The 16,910-nt window shown below is 37.4% G+C and overlaps 1 protein-coding gene and 1 non-coding gene across 7 annotated transcripts in view; both read right to left on the bottom strand.

Moving 5' to 3' along the window:
- LOC104650944 (uncharacterized) overlaps positions 1-16,910 on the bottom strand; it is a 413,896-nt gene that overhangs the window by 312,665 nt on the left and 84,321 nt on the right. The window lies entirely within an intron of this gene.
- On the bottom strand, positions 10,676-10,782 carry LOC120360310 (U6 spliceosomal RNA). Its single transcript, XR_005576863.1, has one exon. It is a non-coding gene; the product is annotated as a U6 spliceosomal RNA (small nuclear RNA).

Raw genomic sequence — 16,910 nt, forward strand, 5'->3', positions numbered from 1 at the left:
ATATTATTTTAAATGGTCAGTATTTACCAAAAAAATTAAAAGACACGCAAAGAAATAGGGAAGTATGGCCCAAACACACACACACACACACACACACACACACACACACACACTCTCTCTCTCTCTCTCTCTCTTCTCTTTCTCACGCACATACGCACACACACATACACACACAAGCAGTCAGTAGAAAATGTACCTGAGAAAGCTCATATACAGGACTTAGTAGGAAAAGTCTTAAATCGGCCATTATAAATATGTTAGAAGAAATGATATCTGAAGAATTAAAGATGAGTTTGATAATGATAATGATTTACTACCAAATAGAAAATATCAATAAAGCTATAGAAATTATTGGTGGAGATGGGAGCAAGGTAGAACCACAAAATAATTATGAGTTGAAAATTACTTAATATCTGAAATGAAAAATTAACTAGAGGGGCTCAACAGCAGATTTGAACTACAGAAGAAATTATCTGAAAACTTGAGATGGGTAAATTGAGTTTGACATTGTCCAGTCTGAGGAACCAAAAGGATAAAAAAGCATGAAGGAAAATAAACAGTCCAAGAATCCTATGGAAGACCAAAATACATATAATAGGACTCCCAGAAGGAGAAGAGAGAGAAACAAAAGGACATAAAGAATATTTGAAAAATTAATGGCAGAAAATGTCCCAAACTGATGAAAATCTTAATCTACATGTAAAAAAGCTCAATAAACTCCAAGTAAAAAAAGCTGAAAAGGTATACACCTACACATGAATTAGTCAAACTGTCAAAGACAAAAATGAATCTCAAAGGCAGCCAGCAAAAATGACTCATCACATACAAGGGATCTGCAATGAAATGAAGACCTGACTTATGATATGAAACTAAGAAGGCCAAAAAAGTTGGAATATACATTTAAAATGCTAAAAGAAAAAGAGTCTCACACAAAAATTCTCTATCTAGCAAAATTTTCCTTCAGAAATGAAGGAGAATTCAAGACATTCTCAGATAAACAAAACCTGAGAAAATTTATTGCTAGCAGATCTCCCTAACAAGAAATAGTAAAGGATTAAATGACACCAGAGAGTAACTTCAATCCATACAAAGAAATAAAGAGCACAAGTTAAGTTAACTACATGGGTAAATATAAAAAATGGTATGCTATGTTGTGATTTATAATAAACATAGATTTGGTCTTTGTACCCATTTCCTGGAACACAGCTCTTAAAACTCTTGGAATCATCGAAGTGAGAAGTGTCTTTCTGCATGTTAATGAGAAGATTAATGACTGGGGCTTCTGAATAGCCTCAGGATGGGGGCTGGTTGTCACTTAAGGAGGAGATGACTTTCATCTCTATCCTTCAACCTCTGGGGAGAGAAGAGGAGCTGGAGGGTGAGTTAATGACCAAAGGCAATGATTTAATCCAGTATATATACATAATGGAGCCTCTATAAAAATCCAAAAGGATACAGTTCAGAGAGCTTCGTGAAAATGCTGGGAAGATATAGCATGACTGGATGAAGCCCTTCCCACACAGTTTGTCATATGTATCTCTACCATCTGGCTGTTGCTGAAGTGTATCATTTTACAATAAACCAATAGTCTAGTAAGCAAATTGTTTTCCTGAGTTCTGTGAGCTGTTCTAGTAAATGACCAAACTCAAGGAGGGGTTTGTGGGAACTTCTGATTTATAGCTGGTTAATCAGAAGCAGAAGTGACAAGCTGGACTTGTGACTGGTGTTTGAAGGGGTCACGGTCTTGTGAGATTGAGCCCTTGAACTGATGAAATCTGAAGCTAACTTCATTGGTCCAGGATTGAACTGAATTACAGGACACCCAATTGGTGTCCACAAGAGAATAGAATTGTTTGGGGGGGGAAAAAAAACAACAGCTGGTATCAGACATGTTTTGGAAGTATTGAGTGTTATGAATGAGAGCATAGAGAAAACAGTTTGTTTTTCCAATACACAGTATAAATATATAAATGTATTTCTATAAAAAACTCTTTTTCTCCTACTTGATTTATAAGAAACTGCATAAAGCAATCATTCTAGATTTATGCTGGTAGGCTTATGATACATAAAGATGTAATTCATAGAACAATAATAGGACAATGGAGGGTAGAGGAAACAGTTATAGTGAAGCAAGTTTTAACTAGATTATTTTAAGACATTAATTGTAAGCCCCAGAGAAACTTCTAGGAAAATAACTTGTAAGTATATAGTCAAAGAAACAAGGAAATAAAATTATATACTAGAAAACAACATATATAAAACAAATAGAAAAGTGACAGATGTAAATCCTACCTTATCAGTACTCGCGCTGAATGTAAATGGAGTAAACACTCTAATTAAAAGGCAAGTTATCAGAAGAATGGATTTTTTTTAAACCATGATGACCCAACCATATGGTGGACAGAAAAAATCCATTTTAGATTTAAAAACACAAATAGTTTGAATGTAAATTAATCAATAAATACATAGCATGCAAAAAGCAACCATAAAAATAACTGTAATGATATATTAATGCCAGACAAAATATAGTAAATAAGAAATTTTTACTAGATAAAAAGATGGAGTTGTTATAAAAACAAGAGAGTCAATCCTTTAAGGAGATACAACAATTATAAACAGATGCACTTAATAACAGAATACAATAAGAAAAACACAGTGTGAAGAACTCAATTGAAGGGAGAAATAGATAATTCAACAGTAATAGCTGAAGATTTTAATACTCCCCTTTCAGCAATGAATATGGCAACTAGACAAAAGAACAAGAAATTGGAAGGTTTGAATAACAGTACAAACCAACTATGTCTATCACACATTTATATTATTTGGCTATGTCCTCACCTAAATCTCATCTTGAATTGTAGTTCCCATAATCCCCACATGTCATGGGAGGCACCCAGTGGGAAGTAATTGAATCATGGTGGCAGTTCCCCCCATGCTATTCTCATGACAGTGAGTAAGTTCTCATGAGATCTGTTGGTTTTATAAGGGCTTCTCCTTTCACTTGGCTTGCATACCTCTTCTTGCTGCCACCATGTGAAGAAGGATGTGTTTGCTTCCCCTTCCACCATGATTGTAAATTTCCTGCAGCCTCTCCAGTCATGCTGAACTGTGAGTGAATTAAACCTCTTTCCTTTACAAATTACCCAGTCTCCAGTATGTCTTGTTAGCAGTGTGAGAACAGACTGATACATTAAATTGGCATCACAGAGAGTGGGGTGCTGCTATAAAGAAACCCAAAAATGTGGAAGCAACTTTGGATCTGGGCAGAAGTTGAAACCATTTGGGGGCTCAGAAGCAGAAAGGTAAATGTGGGATTGGTTGGAACTCCCTAGGGACTTGTTGAATGGCTTTGACCAAAATACTAATAGTGATATGGACAATGAAATGCAGGATGAAGTGGTCTCAGATGGAGATAAGGAACTTTTTAGGAAGTGGAATAAAGGTCACTCTTGCTATGCAAACAGTTTGGCAGCATCTTTTGGTCCTGCCCTAGAGATCTGTAAAACTTTGAACTTGAGAGACATGATTTAGAATATCTGGTGAAAGAAATTCCACAGCAGCAAAGCATTTAAGAGGAAGCAGAGCATAAAAGCTTGGAAAATTTGCAGCCTGATGATGTCATAAAAAAGAAAACCTTATTTTCTGGGGAGAAATTCAAACCAGCTGCAGAAATTTGCGTAAACATTGAGACAATGGGGAAAATGTCTCCAGGGCATGTAAGAGACAGAGCAGCCGGTCCCATCACAGGCCTAGAGGCGTAGAAGGGAAAAATGGTTTTATGGGCTGGGCCCAGGGCCTTCTGCTCTATGCAGCCTCAGGACATGGTGCCCTGTATCCCAACTGCTTCAGCTCTAGCCATGGCTAAAAGGGAACAATGTACAGCTCAGGCAATGTTTCACAGGGTGCAAGCCCCAAGCCTTGGCACTTTACACATAGTGTTGGCTCTGTAGGTGCACAGAAGTCAAGAACTGAGATCTGAGAACGTCCACCTAGATTTCAGACGATATATGGAAATGCCTGGATGCCTAGGCAGAAGTTTGCTGCAGAAGCAGAGCCTTCATGGAGAACCTCTGCTAGGGTAGTGCAGAAGGGAAATGTGGGGTTGGAGCCCCCACCCAAAGTTCCATTGTGACGCTGCCTGATGAAGCTATGAGAAGAGGGCCAGCATCCTCCAGACCCCAGAATGGTAGATACACTGACAGCTCATACTATGTACCTGGAAAAGCCAAAGAAACTCAGTGTTAACCCATGGAAGCAGCCAGGACAGGAGCTGTACCCTGAAAAGCCACAGAGGCAAAGCTGCCCAAGGCTGTGGGAACCCACCTCTTGCATAGGTGTGCCCTGGATGTGAGACATAGTCAAACGAGATCATTTTGGAACTTCAAGTTTTTATGAGTGCCCTATTGGATTTTGGATTTGCAGGGGGTTTGTAGCCCCTTTGTTTTGGCCAATTTTTTCCATTTGGAATGTGTGTATTTACCCAATGCCCTGTACCCCAATATGTGTATTTACCCATTGCCTATATCAAAAGTAAATAACTAACTTGCTTTTGATTTTACAGGCTCATGGGTGGAAAGAACTTGCCTTGTCTCAGATGAGACTTTGGACTTGAACTTTTGAGTTAATGCTGGAATGACTTAAAATTTTGAGGGACTGCTAGAAAGGTATGACTGTGTTTTGAAACATGAGGACATGAGATTTGAGAGGGACCAGGAGTGGAATAATATGGTTTGGCTCTGTACCCACCCAAATCTCATCTTGAACTGTAGTTTTTACAATCTCTGTGTGTCATGGGAGGGGCCCGGTGGAAGGTAATCAAATCATGGGGGCAGTTTCCCCTACGCTATTCCCATGGTGGTAAGTTCTCATGAGATCTAATGCTTTTATAAGATGCTCCCCCTTCACTCAGCTCTCATGCTTCCCTTTGGTGCTGCCATGTGAAGAAGAACAAGTTTGCTTCCCCTTCTGCCCTGATTGTAAGTTTCTTGAGGCCTCCTAGGCCATGCTGAACTGTAAGTGAATTAAATCTCTTTCCTTTATAAACTGCCCAGTCTCAGGTATGTCTTTATTAGCAGCATTAGAATGAACTAATACAGACATCTACAGAACACTGCTGCTCTCCACTCCCCCACCATATCAAGAGCAGAAGACATATCTTTTCCAAGAGCACATGCAACATTCTCCAGTATAGACCACAAGACAGACTATAACACAAATCAATACAGTTAAAAGTTTGAAATTATACAAAGTTCGTTTTGTGACTATGGGAAAAAAGCTGTTTTTCTGTACTTACAGAACTTCTGACAACAAATGTGTGGATTTCCACAGCAAATAATTATCCATTTCTCTGTGGGTACGGACTGGACGTCATATAATTCAATTCAATTCTGACACTATCTACCTGGAGTTAGCGTCAGATCCTATAATTTAAGGGGCTCAGCCACTCACATACTTTAGTCATCAATTACATATCCTGGCCTCCTGTACCTCTGGCTTACCAGCTATAAATCAGTTTCCTACAACCCCCTCCTCAGGGTTGATCATTTGCTATGTGAAAGTTATCAGAATCAAAATGGAATCACTTGTGTTTAAAACAAACAAACAAAAAACTGAAAAATAGAGCTGGGAAAGGGCATGAAGAGAGAGTTCTCACACTTGTATGCCTGATAACAAAACTATCGCAAAAGACAGCAAAAACCACAGCCTTACACAGAGGCCATTATAGCCTTACAAAAATGCTTTCATGAGGGTATCTGTCCAGAAACCACTTTGTATCACCCTTTTTATTGATCCCTGTAGCCGAGGATAATCATTTCAAAAAAATTATGTAATTTTCTTCAGATTTCTTTTTAAAACCTTTGTCTTCTTTTGCCTCCCTGAGTATGCACACATTACCATGGCACACATATTCCAATTGCAATGCCCTATTCCCAAATAAATATATTTTTCTTTTAGAGGGCCTCTATTATTTAGGTTAACTTAAATGATGACAGAAATGGGATCTGAAGAAAGATCATTATCACAAGAAATTATTGATTTTTGGAACCAGTATGCAGTACTCAAAAGAGCTCTTTGAGCTTACCACTTCCATAGCTTCCCTTTTCTGCCCTGTTGAGTCTTTTCTGAGGCCAAGCCTTCCTATTTTTGGTAGAGGCTTTTGATATTACTTGAAATGTAGTTTGATTATAAGGACCTCTTAATAAAGAACCTTACATGCCTCCTGCAATTATAAAAATAAATAAAAATAAAAATTTGTCTTATCTTGTATATCCTTCCTGGTATAAGGACAGAGTACTCTGGTTTCTACCTTTTGCCTATGAGGCATATCTTTTCTGGTGAATTCAGTTTTGGCCTATGTGCCTAATTAAATATTTTGTTTTATCTGCATGCCTGAGTTAAATTTTTGTGAACACTTTTATCTTGGTTTGATTTAATTTGGTCTGTAAACAATTTGTCTCTTTTCATTGCTTACTTGCAAAAATCTTCCTAGAGCAAAATAAGCATTCTAAATGATACATGCAAGATGGCTAATTAAAAGCCACTAGGGTAACCATTATCATCTAAACTCCTGATAGTCTCTGATAGAATTTATAGGATTTTCTTTGCTCTTAAGAAATTAATAAGACATAGAATGGGTTTCTCAAACATTAAGGCATGCCCGGTTTTCTGGGAATCCAGCTAGCTACATATTATGGTCTGTTTCCATGAACATTTATAAACTGATGGGCAAATTATATCAAGGAAAAGTAGAATGTAGATGGTCATTATTCAAATCTCTTTTAAAAATTCTGCAACCATAGAGTTAACATGCAGAGCCTACTGAGTTCTCTATTTCTCTTGTTTTTTTCTGCCTTACACTGAATCTGCTGACTTTTATACTGGTGTTGAGATAAAACTTACTATCTATGTCATTCTAGCCAAGATTTTTTTTAAGTCATTAAAGGGCTTTCAAATTAATGACTTCACAAATTGCAACAGCTTCATGGTAACCAACAACCTAGGTACCATTTGGAAAGGTAAATTTAGGTTATCTTGATCAACAATCACTTCAGGGATGAAATAGGTAATTGAAACATTAATCATCTAAAAGGAAATACCTAGATAAATATGTTTATAAAGGTAAGACTTTCAGACCAAACAGGTCACAATCCTGAACTTAGAGCAATAATATAAGGCATCTTTTTCCAGCACAAAATTTTTACTGTGTCTGCCATACAGGGGCCAAAAAGAAAATTTAAAAACTGCTAAAATGCTTCTCTACCCACAATTGACTGACTAGTCAAACAAACCAAACCAGGAAACAAAATAAATCCAAGGCCACTTGGATATTTTGTTTTTGTTATACAATTCAGTCAGTCCTAGCTAAACTGTAAACATTGAAAATTTAACTCTAAACTCACTTGAAAATGTAAAAGGAGGAACATGTGGTGAAAGAAATATTTTAACTTAATCAATACTATAGATCAAATGGATCTAATAGATATTTATGGAACATTTTATCTAATGGCTCAAGAATACACATTATTTACCTCAGCACATAGACCATTTTCAAGGATAGACCATATGTTAGGTTATAAAACAATCTTAAAACATTTTGAAAAATTGAAATAATATCAAACATCTTTTCTGACCACAAAAGAATGAAACTAGAAGTCAGTAACAAAAGGAATTTTGGAAACTGTATGAACATGTGGAAATTAAACAATATGCTCCTGAATGACCAGTGGATCAATGAAAAAATCAAGAAGGAAATTGAAAAGTTTCTTGAAACAAGTGATAACAGAAACACAACAAATCGAAACCTATGGAATACAGCAAATGCGGTACTAAGAGGGAAATTTATAGCTATAAGTGCCTGCATCAAAAAAGAAAAAAAAACTTCAAATAAACAACCAAATGATGCATCTTAAAGAACTAGAAAAGCAAATCCAAAATTAGTAGAAGGAATAATAAAGATCAGAAGAGAAATGAAATTAAAATGAAAACAATCAATGATCATAAGATAAAGCAACCATTAGTTTTTTGAAAAGTTAAACAAAATTGGCAAACCCTTAGCCAAACTAATTTAAAAAGGAGAGAAGATCAAAATAAATAAAATCAGAGAAAAAAAGGAAACATTACAGCTGATACCACAGAAATTCAAAGGATCATTAGTGGCAGGCTACTATGAGCAACTATATATCATAAATTGGAAAACCTAAGAAATTGATAACTTTCTGTACATATACAATCGACCATGATTGAACCAGGAAGAAATACAGTCTGAACAGACCAATAACAAGTAATGAAATCAAATCTGTAATCAAAGGTCTCCCAGTAAAGAAAAGCCTTGGACTCAGTGGATTCACTGATGATTCTATGAAACATTAAAAGAATACCAATCTTACACAAACTATTCCACCCCCCCTCAAAAAAAAATAGAGGAGAAGGGAATACTTCCAAACTAATTCTGTGAGGCCAATAGTACCATGATACAAAAACCAGACAAAGACACATCAAAAAAAAGAAAACTACAGGCCAATGTCTCTGATAAATACTAACACAAAAATGCTATACAAAATACTAGCAAACTCAATTTAATAACACATTAAGGAGATCATTTATCATGACCAAGCAAGATTTATTCCTGGAATGCAAAAAAATTGCTCAACATAAACAAATCAATCAATATGATACATCATATCAACAAAATAAAAGACAAAAACCACATTATCTTTTTAATTGATGCTTCTGGCATGTGCTGTGTCCCGTGCTGCACAAGGGTTCAAAGACCCAAGAGGTAATGGTGAGAGATAAAGAAAGACACACAGACAAACATAGAGAGCTGGGCTAGGCAGTCCGAAAAGCTGATGATGTCAGTCTCTTTGGCCCTGACCTGCCTCAGAGTACTTTATTTTATATGTTTACAAAGCACGTAGTAGAGGGAGGGTGCAGTTACTTAGAATAGCCTTTGGTTGTAATTCTCACAATTCAGTTAACATACTTCAGCTAACAACTATCTTGCAGCAAGGTCAGTGAGAGCTGGTTATCTTTTTCTTGGCCTCTCTGCTCTTCTCTGAGACATACATACTCCCCCATTATGGTTTCGCTTCTCTGGAGTTCACCCAAAGTTATCCACCAAGAGTGGGTGGGCTACTCTGGCTCTCTACAGATGCTGAAAAGCTTTTGATAAAATTCAATATCCCTTCATGGTAAAAACTCTCAAAAAACTGGATATAGAATGAACATATCTTAACCTAATAAAAGCCATATATGAAAATTGAATGGGGAAAAACTACAAATCTTTCCACCAAGATATGGAACATGAGAAGAATGTCCATTTTCACCACTGTTATTCAATATAGTACTGGAAATTCTAGCAAGAACAACCAGACAAGTGAATGAATAAAGGACATTCAAATTAGATAGGAAGAAGTAAAATTATCCTTGACTTCAGAGGATATAATCTTATATTTGGAGAAACCTAAATACTCCACCAAAAAACTATTAGCACTGATGAACGAATTCAGTAAAGTTGCAGGATACAAAATCAGCATACAAAAATCCGTAGCATTTCCATATGCAAACAGTGAACAATCTAAAAAAGAAATTTAAGAAGTAATCCTATTTACAACAGCCACACATAAAATTAAATACCTAGGAATTAACCAAAGAAGTGAAAGATTGCTATAATAAAAACTATGAAATACAGATGAAAGAAATTGAAGAGGATTATGGAAAGATATTCTACTTTCATGGATTGGAAGAATCAATATTGTTAAAATGTCCAAACTATCCAAAGTAATCTACAGATTCACTGCAAACTCTATCGAAATACCAATGACATTCTTTACAGAAATAGAAAAAAACGCCTAAAATTTATATGGAACTACAAAAGACCCAGAATAGCCGAAACCATCCTAAGCAAAAGGAACAAAATTGAAGGAATCACATTATCTGATTTCAAATTATATTACAGAGCTATAGTAATAATAACAGCATGGTAATGGCATTAAAACAGACACATAAACTAATGGAACAGAATAGAGAACTCAAAAACAAATCCACACGCCTACAGTAAACTCATTTTTGACAAACATGCCACGAATATACACTGAAGAAAAGATAGTCTCTTCAATAAAAGGTGCTGGGAAAACTAAATATCCATGTGAAAAATAATGAAACTTGACCCATATCTCTTGCCATGTACAAAAATCAGATCAAAATAGATTAAAAGATTTTAATTTAGATTTAATAGAAGACCTAAAACTATGAAACTACCACAAGAAAACACTGGAGAAACTCTCCAGGACGCTGTATAGGTGGAAATACCTTGAGTAATATCCCACAGCATAGGCAACCAAAGCAAACATGGACAAATGGGATCACATCAAGTTAAAAAGCTCTGTACAGCAAAGGAAACAATAAACAAAGTGAAGAGACAACCCACAGAATAGAAGATACTTGCAAACTACCCATCTGATTTATAGCCAGAATATATAAGGAGCCCAAACAACTCTATAGGAAAAAAAATCTAATTATCTGATTTTAAAACAGTCAAAAGATTTGAAAGGACATTTCTTTTTTTTTTTTTTTTTTTGAGTTTTTAGAGGAATTTATACAAAAGTCCTGAATTTTCTGGAATTTGCTTAGGAAATAACAAGCCTGGTACAAGATCTTAGAAAATTATATTCTTAAAAATATGGAACACTTCACGAATTTGTGTGTCATCCTTGCGCAGGGGCCATGCTAATCTTCTCTGTATCGTTCCAATTTTAGTATATGTGCTGCTGAAGTAAGCACTGAAAGGACATTTCTAAAAGAAAACACAAATGTCAAAGAGGCATATGGAAAGCTACCCAACATCACTGATTATCAGAGAAGTGCAAATCAAAACTACAGTGAGATATAATCTCACCCCATGTTAAAATGCTTTATATCCAAAGACAGGCAATTACAAATGCTGATGAAGATGTGGAGAAAAGGGAAGATTCCTACACTGTTGGTGGGAATATAAATTAGTACAACCACTATGAAGAACAGTTTAGAAGTTCCTCAAAAATTAAAAATAGAACTACCATATCATTCAACAATCCCACAGCTGGGTATATACCCAAAATAAAGGAAGTCAGTATACCGAAAAGATACCTGCAATCCCAGGTTTGTTGCGGCACTGTTCACAATAGGCAAAATTTTGGAAGCGACGTAAGTGTCCATCAACAGATGAATGGATTAAAATGTGGTACGTATACACAATATAGTACTATTTAGCCATAAAAAAAAGAATGAGATCCTGTCACTTGCAACAACATGGATGGAACTGCAGATCATTATACTATGTGAAAAAAGCCAGGCTTAGGAAGACAAACATTACATGTTCTAACTTATTTGTGGGAGCTAAAAACCAAAATAAGTGAACTCATGGAGATAGAGAGTAGAAGGTTAGTTACCAGAAGCTGGGAAAATAAATACATTTAAAACAAAATAAAAATAAATAACTTGACCTAGATCACATAGCCAGCAAAAGACACAAGTGGGCTGACCTTAGATCTAATCTAAGTACAAAATCCATGTGTTGCATTGCTAGGCTACGCAGCCTGGGCTGGGGGTCAGTTTGCACATAATTTCCATGGGAAACAACTATTGAGTGCTTACTATGTGTCAAACATTTTGCATCTTTTAACTCACTTAATCTTTTCAATACTTTGTGAGATAGATTCTTCTATTATTTCTATTATATATATGATGAAACTGAGGCACAGAGAGTTTAAGTAAATTTCCCAAGTTTGCATAGCTAGTAAGTGGTGGAAATACTGTATTAAATCATGCTATCTAGCTCACGACTCCAGACGTTTAACCATTACCTTACACTGCTTCTGTGTGGGAGAGATTACCTAACAGTGTATAATGAAAGCTTTCTCCTTAGCGTAAAGTTGCATGAAAAAAAAAAAAAATACCAGGTTCTTTCTTTAAAATCAGCCCTTCTCTTAAATTGACGAACGGGTATAATATTCTGATATGAGACTACCCCTATGCCATTTCCCGGGATCTACCACACAGGGACTGCCAATCAACAATCCTCCCCTTAGCAGTCACCATGGCCTTATCTCCCACCCTCCTCTCCAAAGTTCCTCTACCAGCCCATGAAGATATCCCTTGAAGATCTCTTTCCTGCTCCCTCAGTCCTCAAGGGTGTCTTAGCAGCAATCCTTGACCCTATTAATGTAAGAACGACTAGGAAATCAGCATTCAGCCCACACAGGATGACCACTATCTCCTCACTTACCCCACCTGGTCACACCACCCTTCCTCTGGCCTGGGGCCTGTTCATTTACAAAAGGAAAAGCTCACTCCAAACAAGAGCTATGGCCTGGGAGGGACAGGGAACAAATGAAAGAACTTTTGGATGAATACGATGACCTTCAGGTTTTCCCATGTCTTCTCACGCCATCATCTACTCAGTGTTTTTTCTTCAGTGAGCACGTTTCTTCATGAGAAAACAGTCCTGCTTTCTCTCCCCAGAATAGCCACAGTGCAGGAAACCACACACTGACCTATATGCAAAATTGATTGTGACATATGCGGTTTAGAAATGTACCGGTCAAGCAGGTGTTGGGTTACCAATCTTAGCAATATCACTGGACTGTTTCACTGGTTTTTCATGAGAATTTTAGAGATAAAAGGGGTTTTCTCCTCACTGGGGTGTGTAGGAAAAAGAAGAATGAAGAAGGGGAATTATTTGTGACATTCACCTCTCACTCAACCAGATGATTGGTAAAATAATTTGAAAGGATACCACTGAATAGTATGACCAGTTCTGGCCCCTAGAATTGACAGAATTACTATTATGTAGTATTCAAAGACCGATTGGATTATTTTTCCTCCAAAACACCTACAGTATGCCTATAAAAGATTCTCAATAGGTGCCTAATTACTACTGACTTGTATTAGTTTCTATGAATTGCATAGATGTACTTTTGCTCCCTACCCTCAGCTAGACTCTAAGTCCTTTGAGGGAAGAAACTCCTTCATAATTCTATTGCATAGTCCATTATACATTTCACAATTCTGGGCATATTATAGGAATTTACTATCGAAGATCTTCTAGAAGAATCTAGGAGAAATAGATGCCATCATCAGTACACCTTCCTCAGAGCTCTTGGGCTAACTAAAAACTTCATCAGATTTTCAGGAATACAAGCTATTGGTTTATTAAGCTATCTTGAGATGGAAAAATGCTTGCGTTTGCAGCTTACTGTAAGAAAAGGGAATCTGACATCAGCCTCTTCAAAAAAGACATTTAATTGCAAAAGAATTATAAGTGAATGAATAAACTAAGGTATGTGTGCTGATAACCATGTAGAATTTGTTTCTTTGGTTTGTGGTTTACTGATTATTTTTCATCTTACCAAAATGTGGATTGTACATGTAGTATCAACACATTTTTGTATTAGATTTTCATCCTTCAAGGGTTTTTTTTTTCAATGGTTCTGTCTTAGAGTTACCCAAATGCAGACACTGAAACAAGCACTTGGGTACAAGTAGTTTATTTTGGGAGGTGATCTAAGAAACACAAGTGAGAAAGCAGGAGAAATGAAACAAGGAAAGGAGAAAAGCCAATAAGGGGTGTGTTAACAAGCAGGTTATCAGTGTGGGCAACTGGGGCTGAGCTCTCCTGGGGGATCTTATAAGAAACCATGCAGAACATGTGTCAGGAATCCTACTCCCCCTTTGCCGACACACACACACACACACGCACACACATACAAACACTTCTGAGTAGCACTAACTTGTTTTGATGGTTCATCTCAGAGATGAGGAACAAAGCTAGTATCAGGAACCCAGATGGTGCTCATATTTGTCACGAAAGACTCTCTAGCATGAGCTCATTAGTCTAAATAAAACATTGCCAGAACTGGAAAAAGTTCACTTCTTCCCTCAAAATCTAAATATCTCACATATGATGGAAAAAGCCAATTTTCTGACCCATGCACTGAGATCTCCCCATTCTCAGACTCTATCTTCATATGGTGAGGTAAGCCAACATTAAGATCAGAGAATTATTAAGAGCTACTTAGCACCAACCTCAAGTACAATACCACTTGAAAATAAACTCAAAATGGAATCAATTTAACAATAAACTTAGCAAAAGGTCTCATTGTGATGTTTGGCTTTAAGGAAAGTAGCATTCTCTGTCCCAGTTTGGGCAAAATTTTCTAGATACCTGTGAGCTCATACTAGAGCTTCTGCCTGACAGACACAAGCACAATCTGAGTTTCTGACCCTGGGCTTTTTCCTGACATCTGAGATCATAGGGATGATATGGGGCACCAAATTTAGTCATTTCTAGTACCTTTCACAGATAAGTTATAATCTTGGGAAACACTGTCTTGTTTAGATCTGTGAGTAGCTGAGTGTTATCCTCTATCACCTATAGATTCTTAGCCGAAGTTCCTTCTGCCATTAGAGCATGTATTTTTTCTAATAACATAACTGAAAATGAAGTTGAGAGTCTTGAAGGTTTCCCTTCTGGCAGTTACACTGGTTTCTGTTTGGAGACTATCATTTATGTAACCCCTTGTGAAGCTGTAATCTTACTGCAATATCTTATTGCCATGTTAACATATGCACCATACAACATAAACATCAGCAGGGGGAAATGTATCTGACAAAAAGCAACAAAATAAAAGAAAAATGCTTCCAGGAAGCCAAAAAATAATAATAATAACATAAAAATAAAAATAAAAAATTCCTTCCAGAATTAACCAGAAAATGGTAACAAAGAAAGTAAACATGATAAAAGTAAAAGGCGAACAGGATATCTCAAGGGGTATACTCTAGGTGAGTATGACATATACAAGGAGGTCCAGGCTGCTGTGGAGGGACTCAATGGCCAGGATTTGATGGGATGGCCATTCAGCATGGACTGGTGTTTTGTCCGGGGTTTACCAAAAGGCAAGAGGAGAGGTGGCCAAAGATGCAGCAGAAGTCCAGACCGGAGATGTCACTGATAAGTCCTCTGCTGTTCAGGTGTTCTCTTCAAGATTCCATTTGGCCATGCAGCCTTGGAGAAATAGGACTGGGGTGGAACTTGCTGTGTTTATATTTAATCTCTTACCCTATATACGTAGTATTTCTTTTTGAGGTGCGAATGTTAATTAAAAAAAAAAAAAGGCGGGGCATGGTGGCTCACACCTGTAATCCGAGCACTTTGGGAGGCCTAGGCGGGTGGATCACTTGGGGTTAGGAGTTTGAGACCAGCCAGGCCAACATGGTGAAACCCCGTCCCTACTAAAAATACAAAAAAATTAGGCAGGTATGGTGGCACATGCCTGTAATCCTGGCTACTCCGACGGCACAGGCAGGAGAACTGCTTGAACCTGGGAGGCAGGGCTTGCAGTGAGCTGAGATTATGAGATTGCATCATTGCACTCCAGTCTGGTCAATGAGAGTGAAACTCCGTCTCAAAAAAAGAAAGTAAACAGACGCTAACAAGTGATTACACCCACAGCTGCCATTTACACATAAAAGGACTTTGCCATATGATGTAATCCAAGGCTTTGTAGGAAAATATGTAAGTGCAAGTTCTCCTTAGAGGACCTTAGATAAGTGACCACTGCTTGTTTCTGTTTCTGTTTCTGATTAGGAACTGAGTCGCAATCTACCGGGTAAGGTATTTTTCACAAGCATCTCATATAATCCTCATAAGAACTTCATGGAGTATTATTGTCTTAAATTTACAAATGATAAACTGAAGCTCAGAAATATTAAATGATTTGCCTAAGGTCACATAACCAGTAAGAGGCAAAGCTGGGACTGTCCGGAACTCAGCTGAGCTGAGAGAGAGAGACAGAGACAGAGAGAGAGAGCTGAATACCAGGTATCAGAGCAGCCTATTAAAACGACCTGTCAAAAATGACAGGATTCAGCTTTTAATCACGTGCTGCAATGGTGTAAGCAAGAGGTTAACTGGTGGAGGCACTGACTCTCCTCCCTCTTCATTTTGCCTCACGGAAAGGCACGCCGATTAAGAGTCAGATGGGTCATCATAGAAGGGAAGAGTGCTGTGGATGGAAGAGAAGAAAGGCTAGGAATGGGAAAAATCCTGAGTATTGAGTCAGAATGCAGAAAAGTGTCCTCAAGGTTTTTCCCTCCTCCTGCATAAGAAGGTTTCAGCAGAGGAACCTGAAGAACTCTGTCTGAGGTGTCAGAGACCTAGGAATGAAGGTTCTTGGGTTAGGAAGGTAAACATATGAAAGAACATGATTGGCTGGGAGACCTGAGTCCTTGACTGCCCCTCCCTCCCGAGGCTGCCGTGCATTGGCTGGAAAGCCTGGTATGGGGAAGGCAGCTTTCCCCATGAGGCCAGCCAGGGTAACACCATTGTAATTGCCTATGGTCAGGCCTGAAAATTCACACACGGATTTTAACCAGGAGCTGAACTCTTCAGGGACTTCTTCTGAGGATTTGAGATTGTAATTTAATTTCATTCCCCCTTCACTGGGACTGATTCCCACACATGGGGACACGATCCCTTTGTGTCCAGAATGGCATAAGCAGATTAACTACTAAAGTTGTCACAGAAACATGTTAAATATGAGTACAAGAAAAGGAAGAAAAGGGGTAGAAGGGGAAGCAAAATAGCAGAAGTGATTTTTTTAGGTTGGAGAACAGTAATAGTAATTACCTTGAATTAAAGATAATAAGCAGTTGTTTAAAAAACTTTCTTTGTCATACCTCCAGATACATAACTTCCTTTCACTCTTTATCCCAATTTCAGATCTTTTAATTCTTAATCCAGTGTACCAATCATGAGGTAACTGGTACCAATTCTTAAACTAAAAAATATTCATGCAACATGAAATTTAGATCTTCCTAGGTTTGCAGAACATACTGAATTCATCTCGAATTCATTAATTCCTCTCATTCTT

This window comes from Saimiri boliviensis, chromosome 19 (genome assembly GCF_048565385.1).
Source record: "Saimiri boliviensis isolate mSaiBol1 chromosome 19, mSaiBol1.pri, whole genome shotgun sequence".
In the NCBI taxonomy this organism is placed as follows: domain Eukaryota; kingdom Metazoa; phylum Chordata; class Mammalia; order Primates; family Cebidae; genus Saimiri; species Saimiri boliviensis.